Here is a 23,449-nt window from a genome sequence, read left to right on the forward strand (position 1 = left end):
AGCACAGCGAGGAAGGGTAGCAGATGTCATGGTCTAGCTGAGGTTTTGAGGTCTACGCAGCAGAAAATGGCCAGAGTTTTTCAGCCTTTCAGCAAGCATTGCACCGGCAGCAGTTGGGTAATGTCTGTGTGGAGCATATACATCCTTGACGCTGCTCATTACATTAAATTGAGCTATGCTAGGTGACCATTCTCTCTTTGAGATACCAACATGAGGGGGTCAGGAATGCATTAAGGGATCAATAATTAAAGCCTTACCTTGCCTTAAAATTCTTCCCCTGTTCAGTTCCCAACCCCAAACATTCAGCTGGAAAATCCCCGAAGAGGCAAGTTTGTAATTCTCACCTGGTCTTTATGTGACCAGCTGTTTTCTGCATCCCAGGGGTGATGTGGGTTTCCAGGTCTCTTGCTTAAGCCTTATTAATTTATGTGCATTTTTTTCTAATATGGATGTTCCCAATTTGCTTTTTGACTTACAGACAGAAGTGATGATGCATTGTATGTTTCCTACTCTTCCGCTAACCTAAATAGCCTGCCTGGGGAGGGATGGAAGGGAATGGTTGTGCTTTGAGAGGTAAACATAGAAGAGTCTCTGGTATTCTCTCAGACTGTTTTAAGAACACTGAAGAAAGCTGGTATTTCATCCCTTCTGTTTGCTTTCTTTCCCCAGAAATCTTCACCCCAGAAACAACATGTGCATAGTACTCCCTTCCTGTGTGTCACCTTCATGTGGCACTGCACCTTAGTGAAAATACACTTTTGGTGTGCTAGATAGGCTGGTTTAACTTACTCAGTGCTTCAGTTTAGCATCTAGACTTGCAAGCACGGCTGTATTGGTACTTGTTACCACCAGGAAACAGATGCTTCAATCTCACAGTGAGGCAGGTAATTCATTTGATGTTCTTACTCTCTAGGAATTTTTAGACTTCATTGGGTTTTGTTTGTAGTATTTCCATTTGCTGTGGACTAAATGCATATGCTAACACAGCAATCTTGTGCAAATCTCTGCTGTTAGAATTTATGTAGAATCTCGGTGGAAGCACATGGATCAAAGTGGTTGAAGAGTTAATGCATGGCAAGATTTGTTCCTTCAGTTCTCATTCTACCTTTGCTGCAGACAATGTGTTATTTAGTGCAGGTGCTTCACTGGGAATCTCAGTACCTTGCAGTAATGATCACTGCAGATAATCAGCCTCTGTCTACAACAGAAAAATTACTGCAATTGGATAACGTAGTTTATCTCCGCTGGGACCCCAGATGAGGCGCGTTAGCGTAACTGCACAGCCAGCCAACACAACGGCTTTAAGCACCATCTTGAACCATGAGATCAGCAAGAACGCTGCGCTCTTGGTAGGGCAGTGGTTGTCAGCCATCTGCTGAGGATACAGTGCCTGCTGTTATTAATAGCACGAGCACTGAATTCCTGAAATATTCCTTCCAGTGCCCATAGCCATGGCTAGTAATTCTGCATTCCCGGTCTTTATTTACCTGTGAAGCTCTTCTGCTCTCAGAAGGAGGAGCGCTGGCTTCGGTGGCAGTGCTCAGCTCGCCTGCACTGTTTTGCTAAACACGCTGAGTCTTAGCATGCCTAAAAATAGTGCTACATTATCAACACTGGGTTTTAAAGATAATTTGTTGACAAAGTGCACCATTTAAGATTACTGCTTTTGTAAAGAAGCCACGTTACACTCTAAAGACTACATGAGCCTTTAATTTGCTCTGATGGTTACTTGGTAGGTTTAATTGAATGCAGTAAGTTTTAGAAGCACACACCAAGTCTGAGATTTGGAAGTGCACCTGATGCCATCCCAAATTTTCATTACAGTAAGACCTGAGCTCATGGGAGCACAGCCCCCAGGCATGCTGGAAGAGCTGTAAGCAAATACTAGTTCCTCCTGGAAGTTCTTGCACAGGCAGAGGTGAAGCTGCCCTGAGCAGCCAGTGCATAGGAGCCTCATGACAGGAGAGGATAAAAGGGATAAGATGGGGCCAAATTATGAGACAAGACAGATCCATATTGTTCACAGGGTGGGGTTTTTTGGAGGTTTTGGGTTTTGTTTTGGGGTTTTTTTCTTATGCTTCCAAAGGCTGGGTTTGCAGTGCTTTATGCTACATAGCTGTTCATACAGCACCTATCAGTTAAGATCTCCATCCTAATAGAAACTGTTAGTAAGACATGTTCCTCATTTCACTGGTTCAGCTGAATAAAACAAAATAATAGAAATGGCAGCTATGATGAAGAGTGAACTTTTAGAACTTTTTTTGGTTTATGTAAGGTTGGTTAATTTGTGCATCCAGTTGGTCTCATGAACCTCAATGAGACTGTTTGTGGGAGTAAATAGGCTGGTTTTTAATCCCTCAGGTTTTCCTAATAACATCATTATGTCATTTAAAGCATGAGCAGTATTTATCTTGATGACCTCTTGTTATCCGAGATCAAAGTGAGATAAGAGTTGAAAACTAATTCAATGTAGCAATTGCATTAAGAAACCATTTACAATGGGAGTTTCACAGAAGAGTCATTCTGAAGGTTTCATTTTGGTCCTTCACTGCAGTCTGTCCTTCCAGAAATCCACTTCTTGGCTCGGGGCACTAATTACCACCTTTATCAAGAGCCCTGTCCTCAAAATGCTTACGCATATGCCTGTGTCTCCTGGTATTACTCCTGTCACCAAATGGGAAATGAATCAAATTACAAAGACATAAGGATTTGGCGAATTCTAGCCTTGAGTAAGAAATAATACCTATCTACTTCAAGGTGAGTTGTGAGGATTTGATACAGACATGAAGAATCCTTGTTAGTGCTAAAGTATTGTCAGAATTAGGTCATGATCCAGTGTCTTTTTCCTGAGGATAGCAGTGTGATATTTATATCGGAAAGACATGTATGAATCTGTGTGAGCCTGAAGCTGTACTAGCTTCAGAGATGCTTTTAAAATATTATTCTTCCCTCCCTCCTTTCTAAAGGGTCTCATGAATCTGTCTGGAGCAAATACCTCAATGAAGACCATTTTAATTGTCTAATTCAGATTTACTATAACGTGTGGTAGTGGTGGTGGGTGAGTATTGCATTTTGTGAATTAAGTTCCAGAGACAGAAATAATTCAGCTTTTTTTTTTTTTTTAGCGTACAGATTTCTTCTAATGGGTCCCATTTATTATGTACATGGGTCACAGATGAAAAAACCCACAAAACCTGAACATTCTGCTTGGGTCTGCTAAATATGTCCAGAAAGTTTCCTTTCTCATCATCTCCCCTTTAATGGGTGAATCTTGCTGCTTGAAATGAAGTGTTCAAAATACTAAGTAGAACGAAAGAGGAATATTGTTCCTAAAGTTATTAACCCTTGCCAACCCAGTGGATGTGTGAGTTGTGAGAGAGAACATCTCAAATTACATTAGATATCTACATGTAGGCAAATGATTTAAGCCCTTTGTATGGTGATGGTAGTATAATTAATTCATACTATGTAATAAAATATGCATAAGTAATTCATACTGTAATGAAAAGTGACATTCTTACTGTCTAGTGTTAGTAAGAAGACCTGATACTGAAAAAGACCTCAAAATTTCCTTATATGTGTTCACACATATGCAGGATATATGAAAATACTTTTAAACTTATTGCATCAGTCATATAATCTAACGGAAAAGAAGCAAAGTTTCATTGCAAAGTATGTAATTGACTTCAGCCTAGAAAGCAGTGTTAAAAATGGAAATTCATCTTCAGTTCTGTTTGTAAGCTTACAGTACAAAGTAAAATTTATTGGCAAGTAAGTTTGGTGTGTGTACTCATCAGGGGCTATGAGAATGGGGAAGATCCATATAGCTAAAGAGAAATAACAAGCTAATACTGAAGTGTTTCAGGAGCAGGAAGCCACAGAAATCAGCAGGTCCCTCAAGATATTAGGCAGTAATCAGATAAGAATGTTGCAGATGCTTTTCAAGAGTTTATTTTCCTTGGTCTCTGCTACTGAGAATGATGAATAAATTTGGAGTGGGGGAATTCCGGAGAGCAAAGGTGCAGTGCTGCCTTTGACAGATATTTCAAAAAAATTCTCTCCATATATATGTATGTGTGTGTATGTGTGTGTGAAATGGAAGAACTCAGGAAATTAAATGTCAATAAATCAGTGGGACCAGATGGTATTCATCTGAGATTTCCAAAAAAACATAGTAGCAGAGTTACTATTAAAATATGTATAGATTATCACTGAAAACAACCTCATCTATTAAATGAGAACAGTTTTCAATGGAAAAGACTTCTTAAAAGACAAGAATTGTGGCAGGAATTATATTGTGGCCAGTGATTTTAATTTCCATAGCAGGAAAATAGAGGTATGATGTTTTAATACATTAACATACTATTTCTTTTGATCTCTTATAGTCTTTGACTGGCTTAAGAAAAAAATATTTAAAACAAGGCATAAAATCTCCTGTGTTATTAGAACATAGGTATAGCTAGGTGGTTTTTTGGTTTTTTTTTTTTTCAAATGTCTTTTTGTGAAGTCTGTAAATGAAATTTGTTAACTAGAGTGTGAGGATAAAGTTAGATCTGTTCAGAGATTAAGAGAGGGAATTAGATTATCTATATTACAGATAGGAAGAAAGAATACAAGTCTATGATGTCTATGCCTCAGCACAGAAGGAGGTTATTAATACATAGCTGCAGGGTTCGAACCTGGAGCGGGTGTCGTTAAACCCGTTTGGAGTAGGAAGGGAGGAAAGAGGTGACTGTTGGTACAACAGGAACTTGTTTGTGCAGCCACACAGTGCACTGAAAATTCATAAGAAAGCTAGAAACTTGGGCAAAATACTTCAAGATAAGCATGTGCAATGCAATACATACTGGAAAGAACTTTGTAAGCACTCAGAGAAGTTTTGGCTTAACCTGAGCTACCCCTGGAGGAGATAAAGGCATGGGGGAGTTGGTGGTGGTGGGGTTGTAGAAACCTGTCCCTTCTACATCAGAGCACAACCGTCCTTCTAGAATAAATTCAGCCCCATGGCTGGAGGGAAGGGAGACCAGCATCTTGTGTTGTGGGGGTGTCTGATGTGGGTACTGCTCACAGCAGCATCAGGTGAGCACTTCTTGTCTTTTCTATGCCCCTGTAGTAATGGTGCCCATGACCATGTCTCCTGGAGTCTTTATGTATCAGCTTATCTAGATTTGTGCAGGCATTGGGGCAGCTTCCCTTACCCACCCCAGCGCAAACATGTAGTGGGCATAATTAAACTTACAGAGACAAGTGGCACTGAAGAGAGACAGCTAAAGATACCTGTGTGGCAGAGAAAGATGAGGAGTGGAATACTGAAATGTGGCACTTTGTTAAGGAGGAGATAATGTTTCTATTATACCTTTTCACCTTTATTAAGGGATCGACTTTCACTCATTTTATTCTGACAAAAAAAGTGAAAGATAGCAAAGAAAAGAGTGAGGGAAGGCTCAACAAAGGTGAGAGAAATGATAGATAGAAGTGAGAAAAGAAATTCGGCAATGAAGACTTGAAGCAGTGCTAGGGAATCAATTTGCCTCCCTCCTATGAGCAGGCTGTAACTAATGATTTAGAGAACGTTTCTGAACGAGGCGCTTGCTGTAAACCCCAAACTAATTGATCCATTTCACTTCAAAGTATGTGATAGGGGAAAAGTCTACTTTATCTTCTCTACTCAGGGTAGCAATAAAGTCCTACTCGTACTCCTTCCACTTCCAGCAAGAAGTCTGCGTCCCTGACATTCTCAAGCCCAGCTTTGCAAAGAAAACATCTAGACTGTTTTTTAAAAGCAGGCTGAGATCTGGTTTCCTCCATGGGATCAAAAGGCTGGACTTTTCACAAAAGATTTACAGGCATCTCTTCCAAATTCTCAGCATTCAGCTGAATAGGAAGTCTGCCTGTTTAAGGGTTGGATTGATTATTCAGTGCAGTGAGGATAAAGTATTAGCTTCTGATGCTTGCCAAGAATTTTGTATCAGAGTATCCTAAAGGAGTGGGAAGGAGGTCTTCCATGCCTGACGTTACTAAGCTTACCTCTAAACCCAAATATCTCACAGTCTGGAGTTTAAAAAGAGGATGTGTTTTATTCTGCATCATTCAGAGAATTTGGGAGGTCAGTAGAACGGGACTTTCTTCCACTCTGATTTTTTTTGTAATTAGACAAAAGCCAGCTTTGCCTCAGAAGGAAAGTCTGCCTGCCCCAGCTCCCTCATTGCCTTGCAGAGTGTGCTGTTGGCAGAACAGAGACTTGCTTCTGAAATCATTGCTACCAATTATACAGAACGATAATTCCGCTGAGAAAGTGTAGACAAACTTTATCTCATTAAGACAAAGTCCAGATGCTCTATTTATGTATGTTTTAAAACCAGTGCAGTAAAGTCTTCCAGATACATATAATTGGCAAGAGAAAGCAGAGTGCAAAAGGGTAGTAGTTCCACTATTTTGTTTTAAATTAACAACTGTGGTGTATCATCTTGTCTCCAAACAGAGATCTGAACAAGGATATGGATTGTATGGCATACCAAAAAGATTTCCTGGGCTTAAGTTGCAGGAACAAAAGGAAAGGACTCTGATGGATAGGAGATGCTACAAAGACTCTTCAAGAGAGAGTAACATTGGAAAGAAATCAAGATGCCAGGAATGTGAGAAATAATGTTAAATTGTCAGCTTCATTATTTCCAGGGTTGGAAGGGAAGTAAATGCTCTTTGGGGTCATTGGCATGGGGGCATTTCTGTCCATGATCAGGGATGGGAAAGGCCCTCTCCCGGTTAGCCAGACTGTCTGAAAGCCTGGGTGGGAGAGACTGATGATGGACATGGATGCCTTTGTCTCAATTCACAGATACTCAGTAGTACAAATTCCTCTCCTGCCTCCTGGGAGCTCTGCTCGCAGGTAATCGAGAGTAGCATTTTACACAGGAAGAGGAAAAAAAATCCTGTATTTAGACAATTCTTGTTGGAAAATTGTAGCCCAAGGCTGTAATAAAGATGCCGGTTTCATGAAACTGAAACAGGCTTGGACATGCTGAATTATGGAGTAAGGGGAGCCCAGACAATTAATAGTAAAAATGCTCTTAAATATAAATGAGAGCTTAGGATAATGTTTTTGATAATAATCTTTTTGTAATAGCACAATAAAGTGGTCTGCACTCCTCGCCTTGCACAGAAGAGCTCATTTAAATGTCCTCTATTCCCTCAAGACCAGGCTTAGATATTCGACGTGCACCATAATGTCAGTCATTATTTCCTGAGCATATCGACAAAGTTTGACTCCATTTATCCTAAGTGCCGAATTTAGCTGGGGGCTCTGCAGGCTCCATATTGCACTAGCCTGACCGTGGCTGTAATGCAAAACAATACACCAGATGTAAATGGCGTTGCTGCTGAAATTTCTGCCTCCCTTGGCAGGACATGGCGGAGGAGCCCAGCACCATGTGCTGGTGGGACGCACCTACTGGGGGCAGGCGATGCTCTTGGCAGAAGCAGAAGGAAAAAGTTTGTTATGACGGGTCTGTTTGTAAGGCAAACACTGGCAGACTTTCTTCAGTCTCTTGGTTTGAGTAATCCAGTAAGGTTTTTAAATGCATCACTTGGAAACTATACACTGGAAGATTGCACGTAGCCACAGCACAGGAGATGGCGCAGAGTTGCTCCCTTATCTGTTGATGCTGGCTTCACAAAAGAGCACAACAAAACTACGGCCCCAATCTGTCTCCCGGTGGAGGGCCACTAGCAACCCAATCTCAAATCTAAGCTGCTTTCTAGGGCATCAATTTTCTCTCTTAGGAGCGGATAAAGCTCTCGCTAAAATCAAGGACAAAATCCCTATTGATACCAGTGGAAGCAGGATCCAGCTTTTGTGATTTAAGTGGTGTGTAGAAGGAGGGGTCTCTGTCCCAAAGAAGAAAGCCTCTAACTTTTTTAAGCTTGGTTGCATTCATCTTACAGGCGATCTGAAACAGGTATTATAAGCATCCCAGTTCCCTTAAGTGCTTTGCAGGGGAAGTGCCAAGTGCACCAAAGCTTCAAGTTATTTCTCTTGCCTCTTGACTAAAAGGGCTGACTGATTATTTGTGGATGCAGCAAAGCAGCAGCTCCCTTTTATGCTTGGGGGAGCCTGGTTGTTGCCCAAAATGCCGTGATTCCCTTCCAGCTGGGGCAGTGCCTTCCACAGGCTGGAAATCCAGCCACAGCTGAACACTCGTGCCTCTGATCTGGCTGTGTCATCGCTGGCGGTAAAGGAAAAGTGATGCATCTCTGTTCTACCATCAGGATGCGCTCTTCTAGGGATAGGGTTAATTGGCTTTTTGGGGCGGTGGGAGGGAAAGGAGGGAAAGTGTGGCAGCTGTTTCATTAGATGGGATGTTGAATAAAACAGTTAAGAGGCTGCACCCCCCAGAGTTAACCTTTCCTGCTTGCATTTCAAAGCTCAATCGTGAGGTTAGGTTTGAAAAGGCTGATGGGGTGGGGAAGGGGAGGTTAATATATTTTATTAGAGTCAGCTAAGGAAAAAAAAAGGAAAAAAGCTTTTCTTTTGTGATGACCTGAATTATTCTCTCATACTATAAATTAAATGACAGCTCACCTGGGAGAAGAGAGAGGGGATTAAAAACCAAATAACAATTCATAAAAGCTATTGCCACACGATACATGTTTTGAAGAACGCCTAGCACTAGGCCAGCTTTGCTGCATGCAAAGGCCTTATAGCTGAAAGCCATTAAGTCAATTAATACTGTACAATACATCAGAGCTAGTTCATGTCGACAGAAGGTCAGCTCAAGGGAACGATGCCCTGGCCCAGCTGATGGGCTTAGTTAAGACATCACATCCCAGGGCACTGTCCCACAGCACAGGGCAGGCTGTGCATCCTGGCAGAGCAGTCCAGGTTTTTGTGGTTGGCAGCTGACTACTGTGTAGACTTTTTCACTCAATCTCTACCACCTGGCATTTGCTTTCTGCACATTTTCTGGCTTCTAGGCCAGCATATATGTCCCTTTAGCAGAAATCTGCACGACTGGTTCCCTATCGGAAGGTGTCCTTAGGGCTTTTAAGCTGGGGAGTCACTCTGCTCTGTGTCTTGTGTTCCCAGATACCACCAAGTAAACACTTTGCTGTGTTCCACACCAGTGTAAATCCAGAGGAAATCCATGGCCTATCAGTTTACACTGAGGAGTGAAAGAGACCCACTGCGGCGAGTGCATTGTGCAAAATTAAGTAATAAGTCAGCCCAGATCTCCACTTGGCCTTGTCAAAGGGCAGACAGAAACACATGCAGCGGGGAGGTGGGGTGAGGCTGGGGGGTGGCAGGCTCAGTTTGAATGTTTGCCCTTTGAATTAATTCTAGTTGACCTACTTCAGCAATGATTGAAGAATTTTTTATTCAGTTTGCCCTGATCTATCCCCTGGTGAGCGTGCGCTTGTTATTTTTTAATGAAACCATTTTCACAGCCTGTTGTTTTAGGTGTTGCGAATGGAGAAGAGTGAGGTTATTTTTTGGTTTGTATTCTATTTTTTGTTACTTCAGGGTTCCCAGTGCCACGCAGTTGCTTTTAACTGCCTGTGCAGAGTGCATTCCCCATTCCTCGCTCTTGGCTCCGCAGGATTGTTTTCATAACAGATAAAAATAGTGTAAAGATATAACCACTGATTAAAAAAAGATCTCTCTTACAGGAGTCATAACCGAATATTTTTGTCTTTCCCTGTGAGTCATGCAAGTAGACTTGAGGACCGTCTTGCTCTGGCTTTAAACTTCTCTGGAGCATTGCTGTCTGAGCCTTTAGACACAGAATGTAAGTAGGATGGGATGAACTGAAGCAACTGTGAAAAGTAGCTATTAATTTACACTCTGCACTTAGGTCAGACCCAAAGGATTTGCCATACTGGATGAGATCACTGTTCCATCTTGTTTTCTGTCCTGAGGAAAGTGCAGCATCTCTCCTCTCCCATCGCAGCACGTACATGCACATTCTCCCACCAAGGCTGTTTCACTGCAAATGCAGTACCAAATGGTGGGATCCCGAGGTCTCTGCGTATTTTGGGAGCTTAACTTCACAAGAACGGCGCTTACTCTCCACCCCTCTGGAGCTTTTGTTGTACAACGAAAGAGGCTCCAGGGATGCCTAATGGCTTAGTGACTGGCCAGAGCCAGGGCTGATGGCCTTTTAAAGGTATTGCTTTGGCTCACAAGTAGCAGGTACGGTAAACAGCGACTTTGGGGTTTTGTTGGCAATGAACAGCTGCTGCATTTTTATCACATTAGAAGACAACAGGTTTGGTTTCGTTCAGCGACACAAGGGAGGTTTCCTTGTGGCAGTTTGAGAAACACTCTTGGGAAGGGCCATTCCCTGGCTGTTTGCTGACAGTCTCAGCTTTCATTTTGCAGGGCAGGGGTAAGTGGCAGGGAGCATGTTAAAAAAAATACCGTGGTTCTTTCTGTGTTTTGGATTTATTTTTTTTCTGTCTTAAAGGAAGTCATTTCCAGGTTTCTAGCTATGAAAGAAACATGAAAAATGTTGAACAACTGAAAGTTAAATAAAAAGACCCTCAGTCTGTTAAGCGAATGCTTCTGAGGCAACTGGCATTGATCACTGTTTCAAATATCAGTTATTGGCTTAAAAGAAAAATTGACCAAATGCCAGTAACCTTTTTTCAACAAAGAAATAAATAATGCTTCTAGAGAGGAATAACATATTAATGTTATTTGTTGTATCATATCACTGTGATCAGCTACACGAGTTAAGGGAGTTTTAAGTTGAAAGTCAAAAAAACCCCAAACCACCCAAAAACAAAGAAACCTTTATCTTAAAGACATACGGCTTTATCCCTCCTTCTCAATATAACTTGCCAGGAACAGGTTTCATAATGGGACACTATTATCATAACTTTAATCTTGTTTAAATTTAAAATTCTTTCTGCAAGCCTCAAGGCCTAGAGAAAAGACCTTTAGTAAGTTATCTTAAGAAAGCAGATTGCCTGTGAATAACTTCTTATAGTCTATAAAATCCTTTGTAATTTACAGAACAGCTGTCCATAGTAAAACATCAGAAAAGCTCTACTTTGAGTCCTTAAACTGAAATAAACATGATGTAGAAAAATACAATTATGTGGAACACATTTAGAAAGGTGCAGGTGCCAGCTATAGGATTTTCACCTTTTTACTGCTAAAAAGTCTTAAGATAACAGGTCAGAAAAGGATGCTAGATTAAATAATAGCCAATAAAAATCCATGGAGGAGCATCAAAATGCTCAAAGATCATCCACCAGGTCTTGTAGAAAAAAATGTGACCTCTAATGAATTTGAGAGGGAGAAGATGTTTCTAAATGCAGGTTTTGTTAAATCAGTGGCCTTCAGATTCTTAAGTTATTTTTCTTTGGCTGTCCTTATAAACAAGTTCCTGGATCTTTTCAAGGTTAAGAGAGGAGTTGCTGTAACATTTCAATGTAATAGGTGTTCACTTAGCATATGTTGGCCATGAAGAGGACAAATGGAGCCTTTTCATCCCATGGCTGTTTAGAAAAATAACATTAATGATACTGATCCCACATAAATGTCTTCATAACTTACAGATATGCTTTTTTGAAATCAGATTTCCCATAAAGTCAGGTGCCAGTTAAAAAATATTGATGCCTATTTCTCTACCACCTTTGTTCCCTGAAGACCTTAAACTTACTTTGGCATCACAGACCCATCCATAATTTACTGACAGTCTAGGACATGGTAGGATGGGAAATAGAATAACAGACCTGAAGACAATTTTTTTTAGAGAACAGTGCTTACTTCCATTGGGAGCAAAGTTGCTCCTTCTGATGCTCTCTCTGGGATTCTCCAGAGTGGACTTCTGTTTTGGATGATTTTCCTAGGTTCTCTAAGGAATCCAGCTGAAATTTACTGTGGATAACTTTTTTTTTTTTTTTTTTTTTTTTTTGAAAGACTGCTGCTCCTTTAATGGCAGCTATTGTGAGCCTGCCCACCGTGGAGAAATTCCTTCTTAAAAAACAAAGTGGCAAATAGCATTCAAGCAGGGTTATGTGGGCTCTGCAGACAACCCTGTGTCATGGTACTTGGGAAGGAAAAATTAGGCAACTAGGTTTTGGTGACAAAACTGTTCCAGCCCTCTTTTAATTTTTATATCTTCTGAAGTCTTACACTTCTTTTCTGATGTAGTGACTGGCTGTGTACTAACTTCACAGTGATTGAATTGCACTAGGTTTGGACACCTGATGATATGACATGTATAATTTGCGACGTGATGACCTTTATATAAAGCACAGGGTTACTTAAGCTATGTTGTCTTGCTTCTGTCCATCAGGTGGCAATGATGAGAGAAAATGGTTGTTAGAGACTTATATAAGGGCTTCATGTTGTATATTTACAGAGATGGAGGTTTATTTCTTATGCTCAGTGTTACAGATGAGGCACAGTGGATTTTTTAAGGATCCCTTGGTTTGCTCAGCATATGTTGAAGATTGTTGCAATGAAAAGGCATTACTTTCTGGAGGATGGGAGGGGTGTGTGCTTAACTAGTTGAAAAAATACCTTTAATCATATTGTGAAGTACAGCAACTCCTTCATTGGAAAGACAACCAAAAGATGTATTGAGGGCGGATTTCAAACCAGCATTTTACATAGTCTCTGTTCAAGACCCAGTAGCACTGTTATCCAAGTGGTGGCACTGAGAATGCAGTTGTGGTCTGACCAGAAAAAACATGGTAAAAGCAAAGACTGAATTCAGCAAATAAACTGTGGAGTAGAAAGATTTTCATTCTAAGGGAAAAAAAAAAAAAAAAAAAAAAGCTCAGCACACAACATACACCAACTCCCTATGATCACTTCCATAGTCCAAGGCTCTGGTATACGTCCCATACCACTGAGCAGACTGGGAGTGGGTGTAAGGGGAAATGTCACAAGCCATAGGAGTTAGGATTAAAAAGAAGAGAGGGAATGTGACAAAATACAGCCTGTACAACAAACACCCCACGTGCTTATGCTTATCCAAATAAATAACTTCAGTAAATAATTCTTTCAATTGCTTCACCCTTCTGTTAGTACTTCTCATTATTATTTTCCCAGTACCATCTGATCTCAAATCTTCGCCTTTACAGTAATCACAACTTAAGCTGTTACTTCCATAAAAGAGTAACAAATTATATTGGGTAGGGGAAGGAAACTAACAGGAAAATAGAATGGGTGATAGGGGGTGAAAAAGAGGTAGGGGAAGCATGCACAGAGTCTGGCCAGAGCTACTGACACGTTTTGTGTCCTCATGTGTGAAAGGATATCCTAAAGATGGTTCTGCCAGGAACGATTAAGTCATGCTTGGGAAGAGGAGCTCAATGGTGGGTTTGGCCATTGAGTAAGTGCAGCACCTCTCCTTGGCTTTCAGGATGTTTTTAGCTATCTATTCCTGATAAACACAGGCAGAAAGAGAAGGTTGAAAAGGATATAGCTTCCAGCTGTGATTTAGTCCCTCATACTGATAAAGGGATTCAGGACTGTCAGTTTAGGGTTTTAAGGGTTTCATTACTGTTTTCTAAAAAGCATTGTGGTTGCTGAATTTTTTCTCTTCTAAACTGGGCAGATTTTGGTGAATACTCCCCCCATTCCTGATTTTCCAGCATTATCCTGATAGCCAGCTGTTGCTGTGCTCATGGTTACAGTTCTCCCTGTGTCATATAAGAGGTAATGCTAAGCTGTTACTTTTCCTAGATCAGTAATACTCACAGTAGCTTGTTTTTCTTTTGTTAAATTCAAGCAATTAGTACATCCATCTGACATTTTTCTGACTTACAGATCAGATATTTTGGATGTTTACCTCCGTTTTGTCCTCTTAGCAGCTCTAGCAGTTAAGCTGAGTTTGCTGAAAGCTCCACTTATTTAAAACATTGGTGGCAAAAGTTAGCAAAAGCTTTGATGTGAAGGCACTTAAAGCAGAGAGGCTTCAATCAGGAAGGGCAATGTAGCTCGAGGTAGGTGATCTGTCTTTGCTGCTGGGTACCTGAGCAATGTCTGCATAGCATAAAATTGGCCAGGGGCTGTTGAGTACGTGGCACGCTGGAGCAACCCAAGCTGGAGAACGTGAGATGGCCTCAAAAGGCTATCCATAAACACCCACAGGTGTCTAGAGGTGATCAACCTGAAGGAGATGAATGATGGGAACGATAGCTCTCTCCTGCACCACCCTGGCTGCGACATTGTGCAACACAGGAGATGGCCCAGCATGCCGCAGGGTGATTCACACTCCTCTGGCCCAACGAGGGCTGGCAGTGTCAAGGTACCACATATTTATTGCTTTCACACACCCTAAACCTCTGTAGTTTCAGCTGTCAGTTTGTCTTTGCTCAATGGCAAGACAGCAACCTTCCTCCTTTATCAGGCCACACTACATCTGTTTCAGTTTATTAGCTACTTTCCTGCAAAACTGGGAGGCTTTAGTCTGCTGAAAATGAAGTTTCTGCTGTTAACAGCTGCCAGTGGAATGTGCTTTTGTAGATCATCTCATGCCTTTGCACAGGACTTGCTCAGCTTCTTAATTAAACCTCTCTGGTCTGGAGAGTGTGTGGAAAGTATGGAACTGGAGAGGAGCTCATGTAAAGGATGTCATTCACAACTGTTTCATATCCAAATTCTGATTTTCCCATTACATGTCTGGTGAAATTTTATTTTTCTTCTTTTGTTGGCTCCTTCTACCAACTCAACCACGTATTGTGGTTTCCTTCATCTTAACAACCTGCTTTTCCAAAGTCACTGCTCGAGAGAGGCAAAGACTTGCTAATAGGGCTGTTCTAGTAGCTGATCCACTAGCTGCCAGCAAGCCACCACCTTGGGATGATTTTTAGTGACTCTTGCCAGGGTTAGTGATGGACCACTAAAAAGAAGTAAAGCCACCATACTGCCTAGGGAGTAAGCTGGAACTACCGACTGGCACAAAAATTCTGCTGGGGTAGTAGTGTATCTGCCTTGTATTTCAGTTTGTATATATTTCAGTGTGGTAAAGTGTCCTCCAACTCAGCAGCTTGAGGAACACAGCATTAAATTTCCCTATTGCTGTTATTTTCAAATTTATCAACTCTTGTATTGATGCATCCTAAAGTGACAGGTTTAAAATACAGCTTTGTTCTCGTGTCATCCCTTCCCAGATGCAAAATATCGCTCTCTTTTTGAACTCCAATAAGTGCATGTACAGAGTAAAACACTGAGCTCTCCTCACCCTCCCATCTGCAGATTGCTCCCCATATGTTACATTTTAAGATGTAATTTAGTAACTGAAGGAAATTAATACATTAAAAAAATTGGGCATGAATTTTTACTGCTTGTAGAAGGTGCCAGATGGACAAGCGGTGAAGAGGGAAGCCCTTTCATTGTCACCAGAGGCCCTAAACCAGGAGTAGCAGCAGCACAAAGCTCCTCACGTGGCCTGTTAACGTGCCTTAATCTCCCTTCTTAGCCGATCACTGAGCTTTTTCTCAGGATTTGCTCCAGACCCAGGCCAGACTGCATTTTTTGGCTCTTAGGCTGTGTGTCTGTCCATCACCTTGCCCCAGGCAGGGGGATCAGTTTAACGCTGGGAGAGGAGGAAGGCAGTGCATTTGGGCAGGATGGTGAAGCATGCGCTGCTCTTGGGCTGGGAAATGGTTTGTGAAGTCGCTGAAAGGTGGAAACCAGCAATTATCAAAGCCCTTCTTGGGTGGCTGGTGCTTTTCACAGGGATACAAAGGCAGCTGCAAATAAACAGAACTAGCACTTTAAGCGTGTCTAGTCTGCATTGATATAGTTTGCGGTTTGCTGAGATTGCCAGGGTATTATACAGCAGAAGTCAGTTAGAAACCTGGATTTATGTAACTAATCCACTAAAATACTGTAATGAATAGTGCATTGAGCTTTTAATCAAGAAGTGGTCTTTATAGCTGCAAAATCACTGCACAATAGTATTACGTAATACAGTTGCATATTAAAAAAAACCAAACCAAAACAACAAACAAACCCAATGGTTCAGTACTGATGGCTTTTGCTATCTTATTGCTGTCCTCCTTCTAAATCTGCTATTCGCCAGGGTGCTTGTTTCTCAGAGCATGCTTTTAAGTAGCACCATGGATAAGGCTTGCCATATATATTTTGAAATAGGTCACCAACAGGACACAGTCTTTATTGAAAAGTACCTGCGTTTGTTCACAGATTATTGAGTATTGGCACTGGTTTTGTACCCACAGTAAAGTGAAGCAGGACTCTAGTGAGTTTAGTTCAGCTGTTCGATTGCCTCATCATTGTTGTCAGATTTCATGTATTTTTGATAGAAGTCAGCCACTGATCTTAGAAAGCCTGAAGTTTTACAAGAGATTTAGCTAGTCCAGCTGTTAAAATAATGGAAACACAAATGAACAGAATACAATAGATAAAAATGTGGTTTGAGGGCATGCTAGAAAAGCCAAGCCCCTTTATCACCCTGGTGCCACTGCAGCTCATTCTGAGTTGCAGAGCACTGCTAGCCGGAAGCTGTGACTGCGAGCATATGTGTTTCATGTACAGGGTAAGCTTTGGAGCTAGGTCGGCTACAGATGAAGCTATCATGTCAGAGACATACCCTGGGTTATTATTTTTAAGTCTTCTTTGATAGAGCTTTTTACACCTACATGACACGGTGAGAACTTTTATAGCTTTCTCACCAAGCTGTGCAAAGATAGCTGTGCAAAAAGAAGCAGAACAAAAGTATGCAATTGGAGAGGGATTTTTTTTCCTGTTTTAATTTAATATTTGTTGTGGTTAAAAGTGATCAAAATTCACGTTGGTAACAAAGAGCTTATGGCAGAATTTTATGTAAATATATGAAGCTAATGAATTAACAGAACACTTGATGGAAGTTAATGGAATAATTTTAAATAGATGTGGTAAACATAACTTTACAGATAATAAATTTTCACTTCTTTTTTTTTTTTTTTTTTTTTTTTTTTTTTTTAATGTGTACGAAAATCTAACTTTTCCCTTCAGGATGATAAATACATGGTTGTAGTTACCCGCATCAATTACTGCCTGATGATGGCTACCAAGTGACAGTATTCTTGCTGTGGTGCCCAAGCACTTGCCTTGGATAGCCAAAGAAAAGTGCCACATCTTGTTGGGGACCATGGCATGTCAGCTTGAGACAGTTACTCTAAATTTCAGAAAAGGGAAGTACATGTTCAGGTGGGTAATGAGTACGTTTGCCCGCTTTGCAGTACATGAGGAATAAGGAGTGTGAGTGCTTTAGGCACAGGTCAGTGCAAAGACCACATCAGAGGTGTTGGGTGCTGCTTGGCACCATCAGAGATGGATAAGCTGTTTGAGAGTAGGGTTGCTCTCTACTATCAGTAGGAGGCATATTTGGCCAAAGCCAGGCAGTTCTGAAAGTCCCAGTTTAGAATTATTTACCCAGGGTTACAGGGTATGGCCTGGTGCTGCAGGTGGGTGTAGGGTGCTCCAGAGGCACTGAGCTTCCCTGCAACCTGCCCTGTTTCTCAGTGCCTGGCCTGCCCAGCTGTGATGTGTGGGACCCTCGTCCCCCAGTGCAGCCTCTGCCAGCTCCGAAAGCAGGGCAGCTTCCTTAATCTGTAAAAATTGCCGAGGGTGCCTCATGTGGGTCTCTGAAAGCTGGCCAAGACTGCAGCTAGCTGTTGCTAAGCTAATCCCCCCTATCTTGCCCCTACACATGGGGTCCATAGCATGGGATCTGGCATACGGTTTTGGCCAATATGTACCCTGCTTCGATTGCTGCCTGTGGTAAGTATGTTTAGCACATGAAAGGTGCTTCTTTTCTAAGTCATGGCATTGTGTCTGCACCCTTTCTTTCAAAAGGAAGCACCAGACAAAGTAGTAGGATTGTAAATTAAGTTTCTTTTTATTGTCTAATTGTCAAACTACCTGCAGCCCAGCTTTGCTGCTACACCATGTTTTAGAGTGGTTCTTTCATGTACGCTACGCTCGGTGTTTATACCCCATTACCATACCCTGCTGACAACACAGTGAATAGAAATTGTGGCGAATATGTGACAGGCGATTCAAGGAACCATTTAGGTGCCCCTTATCAAAAGTTAATCAGCTTTTGATACCTACAAACTAACTGTACCAGTGGCTTAAAGGCTGATGGCATGATACTGCACTAAATTGTTTCTTCTTCATGAGAAGCATGCAGCAGCAGCGTAATTTGGACAACGGAGCATTTGAGAGCTAACCCATCACACATGGCGCACCCCATGGGAACTGCTCACCCTTGGTTTTGCATGCAGCCAAGTGCTGACGAAGCAGGAGCTCAATAGAATCATTTTCCAATCAAACAGCAGTGTGGCTATTTATCCCATTGCCAAAAGGATCTCCGTCAAACCCGGCCGCCCAGAGAACATGCACTTGGCATGTTTATTCAAGTAAGCCCTGTGCTTGGCTGGTTATTAATGCATCAGGTGGTGTAGGCTTTTTCTTTTCTCTTTTTAAATAAATGGCTGAGGAGATAGTGAAAATGGTAAAAGTTATTGCTGATGTATGGTCTCATTGCATTTGATAATGCAAGGTGGCAAGATGACAGATACTGGGAAAACTATGCAGGGTCTGTGCAGCTATGTGAAGGGGATCTTGCCAATATTTAATAAAAGAAAGAGTGAAGAGACAAAGAATGTATGTACATGGGCTGGCCTGGTTAATCAGTGCTTGGCTTGTCCAGATGTTGTATTCGAGAAGCTTAGTGTGACCTGTAAGCAGAGTAAACGGTGTTATGCATGTGCTGCTGAGGCATTAATCTGAACTTCCTGAGGGATTTAAAATCCAAAGTAGAACTATGGTTTTACAAGTGATGGGGATTGGGGTTATCCAGGTCTTAATACAGCTATTTCTTTTTCATAAAGCACATGACCTCTACTCTGTGCACAAACACTTATCTTCTAAAACTACTGTGAAAATCCTACAATCAGAGGCAAACTCAAACAGTATTATCTGAAAAGGGTGTGGGTGTGTGTGAAATGCAGTTGTCATTCAATAAAATTCAATGAATTATTTTACATATCTTTGCAAGGATTAAACAGCCCTTCCTTATACCTTAAATTTATTACTCTACTATTGCAATACTGTGGGTTTTAGCTCTTGGGGTTTTTTTTAAGTATGTCTTTAAATATAAAGGTAATATGTAGTTTGAAAAGTGGTAGTTTAGGAGCTTACAGTGGTCAGAGATCAATTCATCTTCTCCCAGTGTTCATCAGCAACTTTTTGCAGACGTTTGCAATTTTTTCTTTAAATCCTAAAGTTCTGCAGACAGCTACTTACTTTCTTGCCTAATCCTGTATTTTCTTCACCAAGCACAAATCTTTGGGATTAACTGTGTTAAAAAAACCACCTTTTATTTGCAGTGATATAAATTCACTGTATTTCTACTGAAATTGATAGGTCTGTTTTAGATTTATACCAAGGCAAATTGAAAGCAGAATTTGGTTCATTGTGCCTGTACATATGCACACACTTATTTTTAAAATCTTTCATTATGAAGTTGTGTACTCCTAACATTTCTGAGACTGAGCTCAGATGTCATGACCTCTCAGATCTCTTGATCCACTAAGTTTAGGGATTACTCTGCCTCCTTTGGTCATCTAGCTTTTGTTTTGGGTGTTGTCTCCTTATACTTTAATACAGCTCTTGTTCAGTTGTGTCTCTCTTGGATCACTGCAGCCAGAGCTGTAGCCTTTAGGAAGGTGGCCAGATTCAACTATGCAAAGTGTTTTTACATCAGTTCTTAATCCAAATGTGGGTCATTATCCATGTGCATGCCTTAAAACTCCACCTTAATTTCTGACCATTCCCAACTGGATGTATATATCAGAAGTTCAGTAAAATATGAGGAGTCTTTCCAGTAAAATTCAGAAATTATTTAATTTTCTCTGACTTATTTCTTCAATCAGCTTGTGCATTTCAGAGGTTGGATACTTTGGCATCATGATGCTTGGTCCGTCATTGGAGCTCATATTTTACTATAATAATTGTAGGTTACCAGAGATCATATGTGATCACACCACATACAGTACATGTCCATCAGACCTCTTGGGGTTCTGTAAGGTCCTTGATTTTGGTGCTCAAAATTTCAGTTCAAAGTATGTAAAGACACGGGAAATAATCCTTCCCCTAAACTCAAGCTGAAAGATATAAACCCTAAAACCTGCCCTACTTCCTGTCTTCCCCCACACTCCCTAAAATATCCCTACGTATTAACGCATGCATCTGCTTTCTTTGCAGAGATGACCCGTTTTTGATGTTATATTTAAGTGTATTTTGCACTAGGTTTGGTTCTGCATTTTCTACAGGCAAGACCTAAAGATTGTGTTTGGGTTGCACTACAGATTTAAGACCACAGATCAGCTGTGGACTCCAGTGGACTAAATAAAGCTCTAACTTTGCCTAGCCCAGTGCTGGGGAGAGCAAGCATGGGTTTGGTCTGTTGGTTTTAATGCCCACCTGCAAGTCAGTAAATTTGGACACTGGATGGCTGGTAGTGTCAGGATGTGGAGGTTGCTGCTCCATGCACTGACAGTGTCTCTCCCCTCGATACGGCTTTGCCAGGAGCCAAGCAACACACAGGTGAGACAGGAGTAGAGAGCCAGGAGAGACAGACCTCCAAGTCCAAACCTACATGGATGGAAGAAGAGGGAGGAAGGATCAGGGGAAATGACAGGGCAGCATTATGCTAACTGGTTGTTATTTTAGCAACAGATTTGCCAGAAAAAGACCAGACCACGTCCTGCCTGCTGTCAAAACTGTCCCCTCACTTAGTAATCCTGTGCAGAGATGACACAAAGTACATACCGTTGGAGACTCACAACCAGGACATTTGGTCCCAAGCTCTTCCTAATATATCCCAGTATTTTCTATAAGAAGTTAATTTTCTTAATTTTTCTTTGTGCCAGAAGGCAGAAAATTACGTTCAGTGATTAAATAGCATCAGTCTTTTCTCAACAGGGCTGGGTAAACTCCAGTCATGTAACACAGCAGAGGTTCATACAATGTTGTGCAATGTATGGGTAGGCCTTTTAGGTTCTGCTTGTGTTAATGGCATGTACTTACCAGGGCCAGGGAGGATTCTTTTCTAACACACTTCTCTGTTAAGAGTGATATTATGTAGCATAATGATATGTTACCGTATTGCACGTAGCTACTCTTATATTGAAAAAAAGCTAAAAACCCAGTAGGTGAACTGTGTCAAAATACCTAGTTGTGCACTTTTCTAGTACAGGTAAAGGACAGAAGTTTATGGAGTTTATGACCCAGTAGTTCCAAACCAATGTGGTGGGAGTTACATCTTACTGCCTTTGACTTTGCAGTTCAAATAAACCAGGACTTGTTTAGAGTCAGCTGGCAGACACCTTTGGAGGTTATCAGAATGAGATCCAAATTTGCAACCCTAAATCTGTAGGAGAGTGTCTTCCTTGCTTTACTCCCTTAACTGCATAGCCTATGGCAATTCTTTGTTATGCTGAAGAAGCGTAAGATAAACACCCAAAGGAAGAAAGTTAAAGAGGAATGATGCGACATTGTCCGTTTCCCATGTTTGCCACCTCACTCAAGGGCTCTTGAAGACTTATTGTTTGGCGGTAGGTATAGAGGAAGAAATGGAGTTAGGGTATCTCTTGAGCTGCCTTTTGAGTTAAATTCTCTATTATTTAAGAAACGAGGTAGTGGTTTCCATAGAAGCCAAGAATCTAAGGTATATAAAAGCTTTAAAAATAAAGGTGTGCTGTTGACTCATAGGACTGTTTGATGCTGGGGACAGAGCAAGAATGTCTGGAGATACACAACGCAAATCTCCTGTTTTGTACAAAACAATATGGTGTTTTTAAAATGTAGAGATACATGGTGATTTTTAAAAAACAATAAATCAAACCACATGTTTTCCGGCAATAGTGATTCACACAGGTTCTGTAGCAACCTCTAAATGAAACGCCAACGTTGGGAAGGGGCTGCACATGCTTCTAGAAGCATTTCTGGTTTTCAGACAATGTGACACTTGTGGGGTTTTTGGGTGGGAGGGAGTTGGTTTGTTGTTTTTTTTAAAGACACCAAAAGGTTTATCTAAATCATGGCTGCATGCTATTTGCTGTGTGTCATAACCTTATCATCTTAGCAGTCTTTCCAATACTGCACAGTGTGCATCTGTGACTGAGACAAAATCAATTCTTATAGATTTAGCAGTGTAATCCTATCACTTGTCCTCCTAGATATGATTTGAAATGTAAAGTTTGTTAATGTTTAAATGAACTTGAAGGCCTAGGGTCTCTAGAGGAGTTTTCAGTTTCTTAGAGAGTAATCCATTTCTTATCTTTTTTTTCCTGCTTGTCGCTGTCTGTCTTTTTGTCTCCTTAATCATATAAGACTCTGGAACACTCAATCATGCGCAAAGTAGATATTGAAAGAAAAAAGCAGGAACGTTGCTAATCATGTTTCCAATAGCTGCTTAAGAGTGGGGAACACTTGAATTCCTCTGTACGAATCAGGGTTAGGGAAAGTGAAACAGAAACCAAGTAATTGGCTTTTACTGCTTTTGTCATAAAATCAGTTAAAATTAATTCCCCTACACTATAGATAACTGCTCTTACCCCTTTCAAAAAAACCTATTTACTTTCCTACAATAGGCCACCTTACCTGTTTTGGCAATAAATATTTTAATGAAGATGTAAAAAGATGGTTTATTTTATTTTTCTTATTCTCATTTTCACTGGACTATATATAGCAATGCAAGGGAAAACAAATTACTGGGAGATACTTTGAGGCAAAAATTCCTGTGTTAACTTGTAGAAGAGGGAGGCAAAATAATTTTGGGACTTGTTGCAAATTTTGCTAATCCTGCATTTAAACCATCTGTTACTTATTTGGATTGCACTGGTGAGAAGCCAGGCTTGTTTGCCTAAGTAAGGAAGTTGACTCCTTGGGAGGAGGTATTTGGGTTTTGTAAGAGCTCACCTGGTGTGAGTGCTTGGACGCTGAGTGCAGTGATTAATTACTTTCAGTCTCTTAAAGTCTAGCCTAACTCTGAGACAAAATGCTGTTTTGATGGGCTGACATTCTGCACTTTTAAGGATTAAACTGCTGGATAAGACCTTGATTCCTAATGTTTTTCCTGCGTATTCAGTGTCTTCCTACATTTGTCTCATGCTTCCCTCCAGGCTGAGCGTTAGTTTTGGACGAGAGCTGCTCTGAAGTTTGGAAATGGGGTTCACATAGCAGAGCTGCATTCACTGCCGTCAGCACAGATGCCAAGCCAAACTGCCTGAAACAAATCAAACTCAGCCTAGGGCTTGTGTTCTTCGTGTTTATGGCCTTCAGCGGTTCTGGGGGAAAATCTGGCTCTGGATTTAGTTTATTCCCATCCCAGCTCTCCTTCCCTCCTTTCCCACCAAGTGAAACTCCCTCTGCAAGGGAACCTCTGAAAGTGCCTGGGGCATATTGGGAGGGATGCCT

General features: G+C 41.2%; 1 protein-coding gene across 3 annotated transcripts in view; it reads left to right on the forward strand.

Annotated features, from left to right (window-relative positions):
- Window positions 1-23,449, forward strand: part of UNC5C (unc-5 netrin receptor C) — a 266,667-nt gene that overhangs the window by 118,581 nt on the left and 124,637 nt on the right. The window contains exon 1 of one of the 3 annotated variants that reach the window (XM_080368785.1): window positions 1-23,449. This exon is cut by the window's right edge and continues 18,952 nt beyond it. The exons of the other annotated variants lie outside the window; for them this stretch is intronic. The gene's annotated coding sequence lies outside the window, so the exon portion shown is untranslated. 3 annotated transcript variants of the gene reach the window in all.

Source organism: Falco punctatus (assembly GCF_963210335.1).
Source record: "Falco punctatus genome assembly, chromosome: 1".
Lineage (NCBI taxonomy): Eukaryota > Metazoa > Chordata > Aves > Falconiformes > Falconidae > Falco > Falco punctatus.